General features: G+C 37.7%; 2 protein-coding genes across 2 annotated transcripts in view; both read left to right on the forward strand.

Annotated features, from left to right (window-relative positions):
* LOC132122873 (glyoxalase domain-containing protein 4-like) overlaps positions 1 to 15,973 on the forward strand; it is a 176,993-nt gene that overhangs the window by 110,095 nt on the left and 50,925 nt on the right. The window lies entirely within an intron of this gene.
* LOC132122860 (nucleoredoxin-like) overlaps positions 1 to 15,973 on the forward strand; it is a 91,979-nt gene that overhangs the window by 30,893 nt on the left and 45,113 nt on the right. The gene's annotated exons all lie outside the window — the stretch shown is intronic.

Raw genomic sequence — 15,973 nt, forward strand, 5'->3', positions numbered from 1 at the left:
TTTCTGTGAAAATGGAGAGTTAGCGGTGATAATTATAGATTAAGGCAAGGGGCAGGGGGTTATGGGAATTGGAGCGTTGAAGAAAGGTGTGGGATGCACTATTCTGATTGGCTGCTGGAATAGTTGGTTGACTGGTACACAGTGATGATGGCCAGTTTATTGGGCTGACAGAATCAAAGATTGTCTTGTTCCCACTGTGGATGTTCCAATGTCATGACAACATTCTTATTGGTAGTACATTGAGTGCTGGACAGTGCTGAAGCTGGCATAACTGTCAATCAATAGGAGAGTGCTTTATGCTCTTTTCCACTAATTGGGAATAGGCTGTCCAGCAATCTAGCTTTTTGCCATCTAGTTTTGTTTTTAGTGGCAGTGTAGCCAAATTACATCACTGTTTTGAAAACTTTGTGGTGAGGACATTATTGGCTTGACTTTAGTGGTTCCTGGTTCGAGACCAGCAGTTTTGAGTTGTCATTCACACTGCCAGGAAATATTTTACCGCACGTTACCAAGTCACTGAGCTGATTGGTCGCTTGTAGGCATTTCTGGTTCTAGTTTCTGTTGTAACAGTTCTATATGTCACTAGGATATTATTCCATATTGACACTAATTTTTATCTTGCTAAAAATTAGGGCTGCCCTCGGATAAAGATTTTTCTAGTTGACTAGTAGTCGTTCATTTTAAGCAATCAATCGACTAATTGCATGTTTATGTAAGTAAACCATATAATTCACAATAATGAGCCTTTAATTGCCTATAGCCTATCAGCGCTCAAGTGCACACATAAAGCTTGCCCACAGCACACCGTCAGAAGTAATGATCATGAATGCATCTAGGAAAATACAGCAAGAAGACTGCCTTAAAGGGTTAGTTCAGCGAAAAATTAAAATTATGTCATTAATGACTCATCCTCATGTCGTTGCAAACCCGTAAGACCTCCGTTCATCTTCGGAACACAGTTTAAGATATTTTAGATTTAGTCCGAGAGCTTTCTGTCCCTCCATTGAAAGCGTATACGGTATACTGTCCATGTCCAGAAAGGTAATAAAAACATCTTCAAAGTAGTCCATGTGACATCAGAGGGTCAGTTAGAATTTGTTGAAGCATTGAGAATACATTTTGGTCCAAAAATAGCAAAAACTACGACTTTATTCAGCATTGTCTTCTCTTCCGGGTCTGTTGTGAGTGAGTTCAAAACTGCAGTTTAGTGATATCCGGTTTGCAAACGAATCATTCAATGTAACCGGATCTTCTTGAACCAGTTCTCAAATCGAACTGAATCGTTTGAAACGGTTCGCGTCTCCAATACGCATTAATCCACAAATGACTTAAGCTGTTAACTTTTTTAATGTGGCTGACACTCCCTCTGAGTTAAAACAAACCAATATCCCGGAGTAATTCATTAACTCAAACAGTACACTGAAGAGTAGAACAATAGAACAAAAAAAATTTTTGTGTGGATTGACTTGCATGGATGAATTTTTCACCACAAAACGATCAATTCAGGCAAACAAAGTAAATATGGTCAATTTTGATTTCAGTTGGACCTTAAGGATACGGCCCCGGTAACAAGCTGTTGTATCCCTTAATGCAAAATCTTGCAAATAATAATGCAAAAATTTCTTCTGATAGTGTAATGTATCCATCAGCCATTAACTATAACATAATTGGAGAGTTATTTTCCTATGAATAAGTTTTTCTCTTCCTGATTTTGTCCCTTGTTTTAAGATAAAATAAACTCATGATAAAGAGACATCCTCTGAAAAGGGATTGTATCTTATACAATGCCTTTGCTCCTAACCCTTTGTTGCATTAGGTCGCTGGCGGTATAAACAAGCCTTAAAGGACTTGGTGCAGAGACCACATATTTTTCTTGTGTAAAAGTGTAGATTGTTTATGCTTACGTGCTGGTGAGGGTGTTCTTGTATTAATCTACATCAAACAAAGTAATTTACAACAGGCTGATCTGTTTACAGTGTAGGAGAGTGAGAGCCTTTCATCATAATTACATGCTATTGATTGCTTGCCAAGCTGACATAGGACTGCCTCAAAGAATGTGGTTGTCAAGTCTGAAAAAGAAAGAACTTGGGTACTCACAGTATTGTTTTCTTCTGGTTAGGAAGCGATGTGATGTTAGCCTGTGGGTATGTGATAAAATTGTAACCTGGCAAGTGGCAAGATAATTCTGGGTATTCAAAGCTTCGAATTGGCGATAAAGTATTACCAGTTTATTAGGTTTCCCTAGCTTAAGCAACAGTGTATTGTTTCTTGTCCTTCTGCTGTCAGGACGTAAAATGGTCCACAGAATCGGTCTAACAGAAACCAGAATCACTCAGACTTCATTGCAGGAATGCTGGTTATTAATGACCAAAATAATTGTATTACAAATCCTCTGTCTTTCTCTTTGGCTCGTTTCTCCGATATAAAGCCACAGGGATGCTAAAATGCCCAGGGAAGGAGCAGATCTCTACGGTAAGCAAAAGCTCCAAATGAATAGCTACGGTTTTAATTTGGAGAGGATCGTGTCTTGGCTTGGTGTCTGTTTGTGAAGGGTGGGGGAAAGAAGTCTTGGGTTAATGAGTTCAGAACTAATCTCTCTTATGATAATCACAAACTCCTTGAAAATATGAACCGGGTCTCATATGGTTGTAATTTAGACAGAGAGAAAATGGCAAAACTTGGCAGATGGAAGCAAAACCCCTTAAGAGTCCCTTGTGAAGTCCGGTTTGAACTGAACCAGTCCAGATTAGCCCATTAGCTGTTGGAACTGCATAGAATGAAAAAGACCACCCAGATTCATTTGAGGGAACAATGTTTCACAAGTGAACATTGTACAGCTCAGAAAAAACAAATCCACATCCACATGCTTTTCAGCTGTCTTGTTGGCTGAGATAAACCACATACAAGCCAGAGAGCACAAGATGACAATTGGATGCCTGATGGCGACAGATGCTGGGCTGGCTGACTGGATGACCAAAATTAAACAGAATTGATATATTTTATAGATTTTAGGGCTGACAAAGTTAATATGCTAATTTTTCATAATTGCGATACTTTTAACAGTATCAAACATATACTTTTGAGATTACTTGTCAATTATCATTAAATAAATTACTAATTATATTTATATATTGACAACCCTAATTTTTCAGTGATATGTCCTAAATAAATGCATCTGGACTCTTCACATCAGGTTCACTGTCACCTCAAGGCTCAAGACTACTTGAAATGTAATCGTTCCTGCTTTTGTGTTGGTGTAACAGCAGCCCCTTCCCCCTCTTACTCCAGCATGTCCCACAATCCCCTGGGAACAATATAAAGCCAGTCTTCATGTACGTACAGATGTCGGTTTCGCTTCTGTCTGACGGTGCATATGTATAGAAGGAAATGTTTCATCCCGTGGCTGCTCGTGTGCATTATGGTAAATTTAAATTTACATTTAAAAGCTTGTTGGGGGCAGTACACAGGAAATGGTTAGTTGACTCAATCCTGTTAGTGTGGAACAGCATTTAATTAGATCCGCTTGAAGCAGATGAGGCTGACACTTCTAGTTAAATAGGACCTGCATGGGATGTACATGACACAACATGTCTTTGGACAGATTTAGGTACAAAACAATAAATGAGAAGCAGATCAGTTCTACCTTTGTGACTGTTCCGACTGGCTGTTTGTAAATGTTTACATTTTGATTAAAGATTTAAATCATAATAAATAATACAGTTGCATTTAGCGATTAAAGTAATACAGTAGTTCATCTAAAAAATGCCATGTAAGTTGTAAATGAGTTTGTTTCTTTCATTTTGGACTTTCAGATTTGGAGAAATTTAGCATTGCATCACTTCCTTACCAGTGAGTCCTCTGCAGTTAATGGGTGCCGTCAGAATGAGAGTCCAAACAGCTGTTAAAAATGTCCAAGTAATCCACAAGTAATCCACATGGCTCTAGTGTGTTTGTCATAAATTCATTATTAAAATGTTTTTAACCTGGATTTTGATGTGAGAGGACAACAGGGGATGGATTTTTTTCACTGCTGGAAGCATTATTATGGATTATGGTTTATGGACTCATATCTTGGCCAGAAGTGACAGTTTTCAGTTAAAATTACTTGGTGATGCATTTGTTTCTTACAAACATGCAGCTTTTCATTTTATAAGACGTTAATTGATTGTTTGGGGTCATGTGGATTACTTGTGGTTCATTGTGATGTTTTTATCAGCTGTCTGGACTCTCATTCTGACGGCACCCATTCACTGCAGAGGATCCATTGATGAGCAAGTGATGTGATGCTAAATTTTTCCAAACCTGTTCTGATAAAGAAACAAACTCGACCTAAGGATGAGTACATTTTCAGCTGATTTTCAATAAACCTAATGTATGAATTTATTATTTTTAATTGATTCATTACAAATAATTATTTGCAAATCGGACTACACTTAGTGTTTTCTGTCTGCAGGTCACAGCCTCACCGATTCGTCTTTCATCTTGCTGGTTTGTGAGGGCAGCAGTTTTGGCAAATTGAAGCATGTTTCTTACTGATCCAACACTGCAATCTGGTGTTCTGCACCATAACAAATTAAACATAACTGCCCTCACTTGCCTGTACTATCATTCCCCCAATCCAAAAGGGTTTCATTGTCTGGTCACAGCAGATTAAGGTGCATGTGTGGAAAGGCAGGCAGTGATTTGGTATGCAGTCAGACAGCTTATCTTGTTTGTTTTGTGTGTGTTTTTACTATATATAATAATAGTATTTATTTACACTATATAAATGTTATTTATAAATGATGCACCAAAATTTTGGCAACCAGAAATGTTCACCAGAAAATGTATTTTCAGTTTCAGGGGGTATATTCATTGGCCAAAACGGTGACTTTTAATTTGCACTTCTCAGATGTCGTGTTTGGACTCAAGTTTATCCATTTGAACTGATCTTTGTTATGATGAACTGAGAGCTTTTAGTCTGCTGCTTCAGTTCAGATGTGTGAACAAAACTTTACTAAAACATTATTTGTAACGCGCCTGCTTTTCAAAAATCTTTGTTTCACATCATTAAGTAACAAAATGTGTATATTTCAACAACAAATTGAAGTAGAAACATTTTAATTGATAAATTAAAAACTTGTGCAATTTAAATGTCTATATACAACTTTTTATTTGAATGCTGATAATTACGTATATATATTTATAAATGATTAAAAACTACAAGCTAAATAAACGTAACTTTCAATTTCTGTAAAAAGATATTTTGGTGCATCAGAAGTATTTATAATGTAGGATAATACTAAAATAAGTTGTAGTTAAAAATATATTTTTATATAAAAAAGCATTATTTTACTAATTTAAGTAGCCCTTATTCTTATATATACAGTAAAAAAAAAAGTTTTCTGCTGAGTCTTTCTTTTACCCCCCACTATGATAGTGTTCAATCAGAATAATAAGGGAAAACTGGATCATTTGAAGCTGGCAATTTCATGGATTTATGCCTTATTTTATACTTTATTTTATAAATCATTTTCAGTTGCTGCCGGCAATGCCTGCGGTGGAGGGGCTGAACAGCACTGGCTTTTGTGTCTGTCTCTCTTTCTGATGGTTATTTATAAATTGTGTCAACCTGCAGTGCATTCCAGGCCTTTATCTATGGTGTGTCCAGAACATTCGTTTTAAAAATTGATTGGCCATCTCAAAATGTAATGTTACGATTGATTTTCCACAAATAAGAGGTGAGAGTTCAGTAAAAAAAAACAAAAACACATAATACAACGTAATACAAAACACGTTGTTCCAAGGACTCTCCTGTGTTCCGTATCTTATTTTGCTCCCCATATGCTCCCCATTAACCAATTTCTTCCGTGTTTTGATTGTTTCTCGATTTCAGGTGTGTCCCATTACGTTCTATGTGTAAGCCCTGTGTTCCCCGAGTCCTGTGTCCAGTATTGTTAATCTATCCCCTGTGCTATGTGCTCAGAAGGGGTTATAGGGATCCGTCCATAGATGTCGGGCTGAGTGAAGAGGTCAGGCCTCCTGAACTGTCTGCTCCGCCATGGCCCCCTGAGTCACTATTTTTTATAGTTATCTTTGAGTAATTTTTGATAGGGCTGTGACGGATGCCGTGAAACAGTGTTATTTTATTAATTTGTGTATTTATTTTATTTTACAATTGAAATTTTATTATACATTTATATTTATTTTATTATAATAAAAAATATATTGATGTAAATTCAGTTAATACAATTAAATTAATATGTGCATTTAATTATAATTTTAATGAAATAATTTTATAATTCATTTAAATACATATATATATATTTTTTTTTAAATAAAATTTACTTATTTATATACATCAAAATATTTTAGTAAAAAAAAAAGAAAAAAAACCCCATAATAATATATATATAATTTATTGTCAGGCAAGTCTGATTATGCCTTATGCCACCCTTGAATGAGTCCATGTAGAACTTGGGCCTCTCTAGTCAACAGAAACATGCCACTGGTGTTCATAATTGCGACTTTGTCTATACAGCTAAAGACATTTTTAGCTTCCTGAAATTTGTATTTATTATCACAGTTTAACAAGTATCACTTGTGGTCATCTTGAACTGTGACCTTCAACATGTCTACAGCAGAGGTTTTGGCAATGAAGGCAGAATTTCAGATCTACTTTTTATGTCTAACACACATTTTCTGGGCCAAAAGCCACAGTATTCTTCTCTCTCTCTTTTAACTTCCTCCCTTGTTTTCTGTTCTTTTTCATTCCTCTCTCCAGGGAGTCCTTTATCTCCAACAGTGGAAAACATTAATCACACCTTTCTGATATGAGTTCAGGCCCAGTGTTGCAGTTGTACCCTGTGCTGCTTAACTGCTGTACACACATCTTCCATGCAGATTAGGCATAGGAAAAAAGAACCTTATGTAAACAATTGGTGGGAGATCATGGTTTATGGTTTAATGACATTTTACACAGTGCATAAGACATCATGAAACACTATATTAACGTTTCTGAAAGGGAAAAGTACTGTAAAAGAGTTATGTTAGAGCATTCAGATAATATTTGGCTTGTAGTTTTTGGTATCAGCTCTCATGGAAGGAATTCTGGACCAAGTTGGACCGGAGCATACGGCGCTCCCCTTCCTTCCTGTCTTAATAGTGTACCGCTCTTCAAGGTTCACAGAGCAAATACACAATGCCTGAAGGAACAAGGAGGCAAAACAATTGAGCATGTTTATCCGTGCCTATTTGCTCACATTAAAGGAACTGGTACTCGGCCACACCACTTCAAGGAAACTACTTCCAATCCACTTCAGAAGGATAATAAACACACCAAATGCTGACCTCTTTTGCTCAACCACACCACATGATTCATTCTTTCCATTTTCCCATTACTTTTTAAGGTCACTGGTTCAGATTTCTCACAGCCTTTAAACTCCATGAGAATTCCCCGATTACAGATATACATCCATTCTTAAAAAGTAAAGGATCTATTCCATCTGTGGTTTCATGAAGAACCTTTAACATCCTGATAACTTTTCCAGTGCCTCACATGATTAAAGTTTTAGAAAAAAAAGTTAATAGTTAATTAATTAGTTAATTATAATAAATAAAACGAACATATAGAAACTATATACACATTTTTTTAATTCCATTTTTTTTCTGTTTATTACTATTAATCTAATCATTATTATTAGAAAATATTTCTGCGGCGCTTACATGTCAGTTACTACATTTGACAGCTGGCACGCAGAGGTTATGTCAGCTATCCAGATATATTGGGGCACTGTGACAAACATGACTCCATCAAGCACTGCTTTTCTACTGAACTGTTCTATCTTGTTGAGTTGAGAGCAAAGGTGATTTATAGGGAAAAGGGCCAGTAAGTCAACTTAAGTACTCAAGAGGAAACTTAAAGGGTAACTTTGGCTCTCCCAGCCGTGAAAGCAAGGGGAAAAAAGCCCCTGTTGTGAGTATCTCATTTCACATGGCCATTGGCTATAAAAACTACAGGGCAGGATTGTTTAATGGCACCTTCTACCCATTACAATGGAATTTAAATTTAGCAACAGAAAAGAGAAGTTTTTTTTTGTGAGTCCCTATTAATAAGCTTTTTTAAAAATGTTTGTCAGTAAGTCTGTCCCAATTTGATAAATGTGAATATTACTATAATTAAATAGTTTAGATGGGTTAAAATACTACTTGTTCTTTTCTTTTTCATTTTGTTTTGTTGTTAGGACTTGGTTTTGTTTTGGTTGGTAGGTGTTTCGTTTTCGTTTTTTTTTTTGTGTGTCTCATTTGTGTTTGTTTAAAAAAACGTTGTTAATCTTTAATCTTAAATCTTTAAATAATTATTATTATTACAGGGCCCTATGATTTCCGCGATGCAGAAAACGTGGACAGAGTTGCGGAATCCCGTCATATAAATGGAATTCACAGTTTAACGCGGAATGTCATGGAATTTGTAAAATTTTGAATGAATTAATAAAAAGTAGGTAATTACATTTAAATCAAATCATGATATGGACTAGTATTTGTAAATATTAAGCTGGAAAAGTTAAATATGAATCCTGCATGTTCTGCGTGTCTCTGTTAATGAATGGTGCAGAAGCGCGGTTTCGTCTATTACACACACGCTCGCAGTGATTTCACCGTCTGCTGTCTCTCTAAATAAGGACATGAACACATGAGGAACATCTCCAGAACTGTTCTGAGAGTGACTTCATGAGCATTTGACCGTTTGATTTGAGTAAAACTAGCGTCAAATCACATACACAGAGCTGTAAAGGTATTCACGGCAACCCATCAAAATAAAAGTCTGGTTTAGTTAAAGGACAAGTATTTGCCAGAAGTGTATTAACTGTTGTTCAGCAGAATGTACATAGCCTACTACTACTAAAAAGAAACAAACATTATTTTTAAGGAATAATAACACATTTCTTCCATCTTTTAATTTTAATAGTAAATCCCCTTTGTTTACCAATTTAATTAATTAGAGATGCTTTATCAATATTAATATATCATTTAATTTAACCATTAAAAAAGAGTCGAGAAAAATTTAAATGGAAAAAAATGGAATCCAGAAAAATTAAAATGGAAAAAAACGGAATTTGGAAAAAATAAAACTGATTTCATAGGGACCTATTATTATTATTTATAATATGTATTAAAATGTGTTATTAATAATTTAGATATACAATTATATATATAATTAGCCAAATCAACCAAACTTTCATGATTGTTATGGCACAGTGCTTGGTCTCCCTGGGCGTCCCTCTGCTGCTGACCTCTGACCCCTGCGGTAGGTGACGAGATGTCCATCACACTGAGAGCCCGTTTTCACCATGCCACGCTGCACTTGATCTCCTCCCTTTTCAAGCACATTTCAGTGCTGCTCATGTTTCCTTGATGAAGACTATTTGCTTCAACAGTAGATCTTCTTACAGCTGAGTGCTGAACACGGCGGCTGATCTTTAAAGGCTGCTGTTTATTTAAAGATGCCTTCAGTTACATACTCACCAGGTACTCGTGGGTCACCGGAGTGCAGGGGTTCAATGGAGGTGACTGGTGTGTATGTTTCAAGGTCAGACCATCCCTTCGACCACGTTTTAAGCCATGACCTTTGAGCACTCCCCCATCACTGCCCACTGTGCCTTCCGGCCAACAGCTGCCCCGTGTGCCGAAAGTGACCCTGAAAGTCTGACTCTCAGCTGTCTACATCCTTCTTATAACGCATGTTGAACACTTCGCTCCTTTATATACCAACTGATGCTCGTAAATCTCTCTTAAGTGACATTTAGCATTGCTTTGGTACTTTTTAAGCATTGCTTACCCAACGCAGACGTCCGTTTGCATGTGGCATCCTGAGCAAAGTCAAAACTAGGTCAAGAGGTTGGGGGGTTTAATGATTTGGAAATTCAGTGTGCTGTAAGCCAATAACCCTATGAAAGTTGTCGGTATAATCAGCTCTCTGAAAATGCCCGGCCCCTGCATGTCTGATGTAACAGCATTTAATGCTATTCTGGGATCGGTGAGCGAAAGCGCATTGGCGTGTTTGTACGCATTAAATAAGACAAAGTCTGGTCAGAATCAGCAGTTACCCTGCAGCTGCAGAAAACAGATGTTCTTTCTAATGAGCCAAAGAAGAGAAGAGGAAATGGGTTAATAGACAGATATAAAATGTCACAGTGAAATCCAGTGTTCTCTCATGCCACAGTCACACTGTTACCATCCTTGCTCTCATAAAAAGCATAAACGATTCATCGTCTTACATTATAAAGATGTAGCCTAGTTTATGACGTTGTCAGAAATATGATGTGTGAAACACTTAATTTATCCGTCATTAGCATTTGTCGAAGTATAATGTTGCTGTAGTTTCCTCTGAAGTAGCACTTGGAGGCAAAGGTTTGAAGTTGTCCTGCTGTCAGGCTTCTATGGTAGCTTTATGAAGCTGTGCAGCCCACCAAACAACTCCAGAGATTTACAATGCCCTGGGAAGTCTGAGAGAGCCCATATGCTGAAGATGTTCAGCTTTAGTGAATTTAGGGAGGAACCTAAAAATAAAACTGTCTCTGTAAGATGGATGGGTGTTTGGGTTTTCTCAAGAACTATGTGCTACTATGTGGAGATGGGTCAATGACATGACAACCAATTATTATTAAATTTTTTTTTTTTTTACAATTTTAAATTGATGCTTCAATTTAAAAAGGAAGTATTCAGTACAGTCAAAAAAAAGAAAAAATCAATTTCCAATGAATGCTGATATATTAACTTAGTATATTATAGTATATATGTTAACCTAGAAAACAGGTATAAATAAATAAAAAATTTTATGATGTACATATTATCTTTTGTCTTAATTTTTTTTTCCTGTAAAAAAAAAAAACCTTTAAACATTTTAATTTAAAGGTGTGTACACTCAATGTATTTTAAAAAAATTACGGAATTTTTTAATGTATTTTTTTACATGACATTTTTATAATCATTAAATTAAAAATTTTATTAAATAGTTTCAAAACCAACATGAACACAAAGTACATTTTTAAGAACTTAGCACGTTTCAAACTAGATTTTTACTTTTATTTTGAATGCCAACAATACGAAGCTTTTCTGCCAAGTGTCATTTACCACTTCCTGTATGTCATTTTTGGAAGAAGCTTGTTCTCTTGGAAGTTTCCTGACATGGGAACCCATACGTTTTTGTTTCTTGTTTAAGACGTAAGATCCACATGCCATCTACGCCACAATGGATTGCTGTCGGATCAGCCCCAATACCCCAAATCAGTGTCAATAGCTCTTGCAGTCGTAATTTCCTATTGCCCATCAGGCAGTCCGAGTGGCTCTGTGGCAGGATATTAGACCTGATGTTTTACTGAGTGATCGCATTGAGGGCAGCTGATGAGAATTCTTTGTGGTGCAGCAATGCTTAAGTGCATAATCACTGCCGCTCTCATTCTTTCCCTTTCTCTGTTCTTCCTCCCAGTGTGAGTGAGTGGGTGTTCAATGATAGGTCAGGATGGGGTGACAAAAGGAGGGAAAGGAATGAATGATCCCACCCCCTCATAAACCTCTTCTGCGAAGCTTCTAGATTCCTTGGTTTTTGAAGGGGATGAACATGTAGGAGGCTTAAGCTCTTGTTTCTGTGGGTCTTTGCCACCCACCTCATCATACAGTATTGCCTTTCCTTTTCTGCAGGGTTGTGATGTGAATCACTGTTGGCAGGAAGCAGCAGCTATGAAAAACGTTCTCTGAGTGAACCTCTCCTCGCCTTGAGAGGGGTTATTGTGATGCAGACCGCTGTGCTCTGTGCCTCAGCCTGGTCTGGTTGGTGCTGTGCCAGTTTACCCTGCCAGAAGAGGTTCAGGGCTCAAAGTGCCCAAAGGAAGGGCCACTGCTGACACTGCATTGTTTCCTCATAGCCCGTTTGAGTAAGCACCAAAGTTCATTTGAAAACTGGAGAAAGGTCATGTGGACTCCAGGATATTTCTTAATTGGTATGAAAACAATCTGTCCTGGTTTACACAAGTGAACTGCTACTGATGACTATACTTGCATTCTCTGCATTTTTAACATCCATAGTAGGATGATAAAAGTGCTCAATTGCAAAGGGTTTCAGTTCCAAACCAGTTCTGATATCTACAGTATGGGATAATTTACATTCAGCCACTGATCGCAGAATAAACTCCTGACAGGGTGATCTGGATCTTGTATAATCTCTTTATCGCTCTGTTTATTCTGTGATATCATTAGCCCAATTATTATATGGATACTTGATAGGTAGATAGATAAATAAATGGATATGAAATATTGAGTTGAAATATTTTATTAGCTGAAAACTCAAAGCCTCTATGATAAAAAAGCGTTCCTTTCAAAGTGGCTTTGAGCCTGAACAGATAATCAGTACAAAGTACAAACAAGACAAACATTTAATGGGATAATGTACATTCATACCCCTTATTACACAGCTTTCCACCAAATAAATAATTACGTTGAGATAAAATATTGATTGAGTTAAAATGGTTTTCAAATCTTACCTTTTTATGCTATAATCCATTACTGGGGGATAACAGATTTCATAATGTTGAGACTGACCTATCAGAATCGAGCATTTCAAAGAGCTGTGTAATAGCATGATTTATTGCTCCATAGTGTTAGTGATATACAAGATAAAACATTTATATGATTAATTATTATAATAAAAAGTAAGTTTTATTTTGATATTCCAGTATTTTTAAAATTGGTACATAGCTATAGATTACAATATACACACATTATGTAAAGATTACTATTTAAAATATTTTGAAAATGTTCAGAGTAATCGTAGACCCAACAGAAATGTTATTCTATTTAAATAAACATAATATAATGATACAACTTGATGAAAAAAACCTTAATACTGTCATATTCAAACTTTAAATTCACATTCTAACTCTGATAAAATATGATTTATTTTACCATGAATGGCAGAATTTTTTTATTATTATTTTTGCATAAACAAGCATGTTTATAATGGTTTTGAATAATGACTCTTAGTTTCCAATACTTTGCAAGAGTGTAAGAACAGCCCCAATTCTGTGCATGTTCCTACCAAAAGTTAGCAAGCGGTTCAGTGCTAGAGCTTTGATTATTTTTAGGCCTGGTGAAGGCACGGGACAGAAAGCACCCCCACACCACTGTGACTCTAACCCTGTTCCTCAGAGGCCCAGTAGCAAATGGGATTTGTCATAGACAATGCTGCGTATCGCGTAAAGCCTGGCTTTTTTTTAGCTCCTACAATCCCCTGCTTTTAGCCAGCATCCTTTACGAAGTAAAATCTTGCACTAAAGACCCCTGCCATAGAGAGCTCAAGTCAAGATTAATCCTGCTTTCAGAAAATAGCTTTTGTATGGCCAGGGCTAAAGCTTGAGGAAGACCCCGCACTCTTTTTTTTTTTTATTGTCTCCATCTGTGTCACTCTGTCTCACTCCTACCCCCCCCCGTCTCTTTTTTTTTTGTTTCCCTGTTCTAAACTCTCTTGTGATACTGTGGCACTGAATCACTGAATTATTACCCGAGATCCAACAATGTGCCTGCCACTCTATAGCACCGTTTCCACTGTCACTTCCGGGGCTTGATCGTGCCTCTTTGGGGCTTCCTCGAGGGCCAACGGCCAGGGTTTTTTGAAATCAGAAATCAGACGTCAGCTTCTTATTCTCTATCACAATTGTGTATTTATTTAGTAACATAGTTTATCTGTCGTCTTGTCTGAGAAATTAGCTCCACGTAGCATATCCTATCATCAAAATATAATAGCCTAATTATTTTTGTTCGGGAGCTTTTATAAAAATAGAGAGTCTGCGCTGCGGGTCATTTCAGAAAGCTAACAGCTATAACACCAGCAATAAACTTTTTTTTTTAATCAAGTATCTACAAAAGACCTACTCTATAATCAATGCATTAAATTACATTAAAGACAAAAACAAATTAAACAAGCAAATGAAATGATAAACATGTATCTGGTCCACTGATGAAGTCGTGGGTCAAGTCAAGTAAATTATTAATCATTTTCTAATCCAATACTGACTTCAGGAAAAGGGGAATAACCAATGACATTTGAGATAACAACTAAAACAGCAAGCCCCGCCCCACGACTGACAAAAATAAAATTGTTCGCGCGAGCAGAGGTGAGATGATCGAGCGCGAGGATATGGGGAATGACCATGCGCGCGAGAGGGCTTTTATTGCGAGCGAGGGCTTGTATTGCGCGCAGAGTACATGTCACGCGCGCGCGAGAGTTTGAAATGAGCTCGCGGGCTCCCGTTTCCTCGCGTCCGATTTAGTTTTCCTCTCGCGGAAGCGATTTAGCGCGTGCGCCAGCATCAGTTATATTGGCATAATAATGGCTAATCGGATAATATTGGCATTGATTTGCCGTCATACCCAATGTCTAAACACAACACCCTTTTCTAAAGCTGCACACAACCACACCTTCTCACTTCAAAACTCAAACTTTCACACCACAAGAGCAGCTCGAAGCTTTCAAAAATGTAAACACTAAACACATCATTACACACTACAGCAAAACAATTGAAAACACAATGCTCAATTTGTGAGAAGGTTCTTTGTTTCATAACTGCCAATGCATATTTTTAGAAACTTTACAGTAATGGATGTTCTTAGATCTCTGCAGAGGATTAGTCATTTAGATTTGTGAGTTTCATATGAAGAGTATAAATCTATAGTAAATTCTGCATGTACACTACTGTAACACAACTCAATGCAAAAAACAGAATCTATTGCACACAACAGTATTCTTGAAAACATGATCAGGGTGTGAAGTTTTTTTATTTACTTTATTCACACCACACACACCACAGTCACTGTGCGGTATCATGTCGCTGAGCTGCATCGGGCCACATCATCTCATCCACATCTTGCCAGGCACCGTGGGAAAAACGCCCTGGAATGGCGAATCCATCTTTGGAAGGCCTCCACTGGGATGTCAACACTGGCCAGCTCCATTGCCCTTAGGAGGTTCTCTCTAGTGTATGGTTGTCTGTCATAAACCTTCCATCTCCACGATGTGAAGAACTCCTCTATAGGGTTCAGGAAAGGGGAGTAGGGTGGCAGACAGACGTTTAAAAAGTGGTTACTGTTGGTGGTGAACCACTCACTGATTTGGTTTGTTTTGTGGAAGCGTACATTGTCCCAAATGATCACATAAATGTGATGTGCGGGCCCAGGATGGTGTTGTTGGCGGTCCAGGAGGATGTCTTTTAGCTCCTCTAGGAAGGTGAGGAGACGTTGGGTGTTGTAAGACCCAAGGACAGCATGCCGGTGGACAAGCCCCTCCAAACCCATGGCCGCACAATGATTAATATTACCCCCCTGTTGGCCAGGAACCTCAGTGATGGCTCTTTGGCCAATGATTTTACGGCCTCTTTTCCTTCGTTTCTGCAGGTTGAAGCAAGCCTCATCCAGGAAGAGGTACTCATGAGGTCTGGCCATCGCGTCCAACTGTAAAATCCTCTGTGAAAATATGAAAGTGCACAGGTGTTCAGAACAACAGTCAATCCGGTAGCACAGTATTGTCCAGAAGTAATGTAGGCCACTGAGCAACACAGTATGTCCACTAACTGTACTGTGAACATGGATGTATACTTGCTTGCACATACTCGTAACGTAGGTCTTTGTGTCGCGCAGAGTTGCGCTCAAAGGGAACCCTATAGACCTGTTTCATCCGCATCTATTGGCGCCGGAGAACTCGGTCTTTTGTGGCCAAGCTGACATCATCAATGCTCTCAAAGTTGACATTATCGGCAATGACTTTGTCTCTGATCTGCCGGAGTCTGATGAGGTTGTTCTCACAAACCATATCCACAATGAGGGTTTCTTGTGCCGCTGTAAATGTGGCAACCCTCCCACCTCTATGTGGCATTCTTTCAACTCTAAAGAAAGAAACGTGTTATCAATTGACATGTTTTACAATCCAGTAAAAACTGATTTGAAA

This window comes from Carassius carassius, chromosome 41, assembly GCF_963082965.1.
Source record: "Carassius carassius chromosome 41, fCarCar2.1, whole genome shotgun sequence".
Taxonomy (NCBI): Eukaryota; Metazoa; Chordata; class Actinopteri; order Cypriniformes; family Cyprinidae; genus Carassius; species Carassius carassius.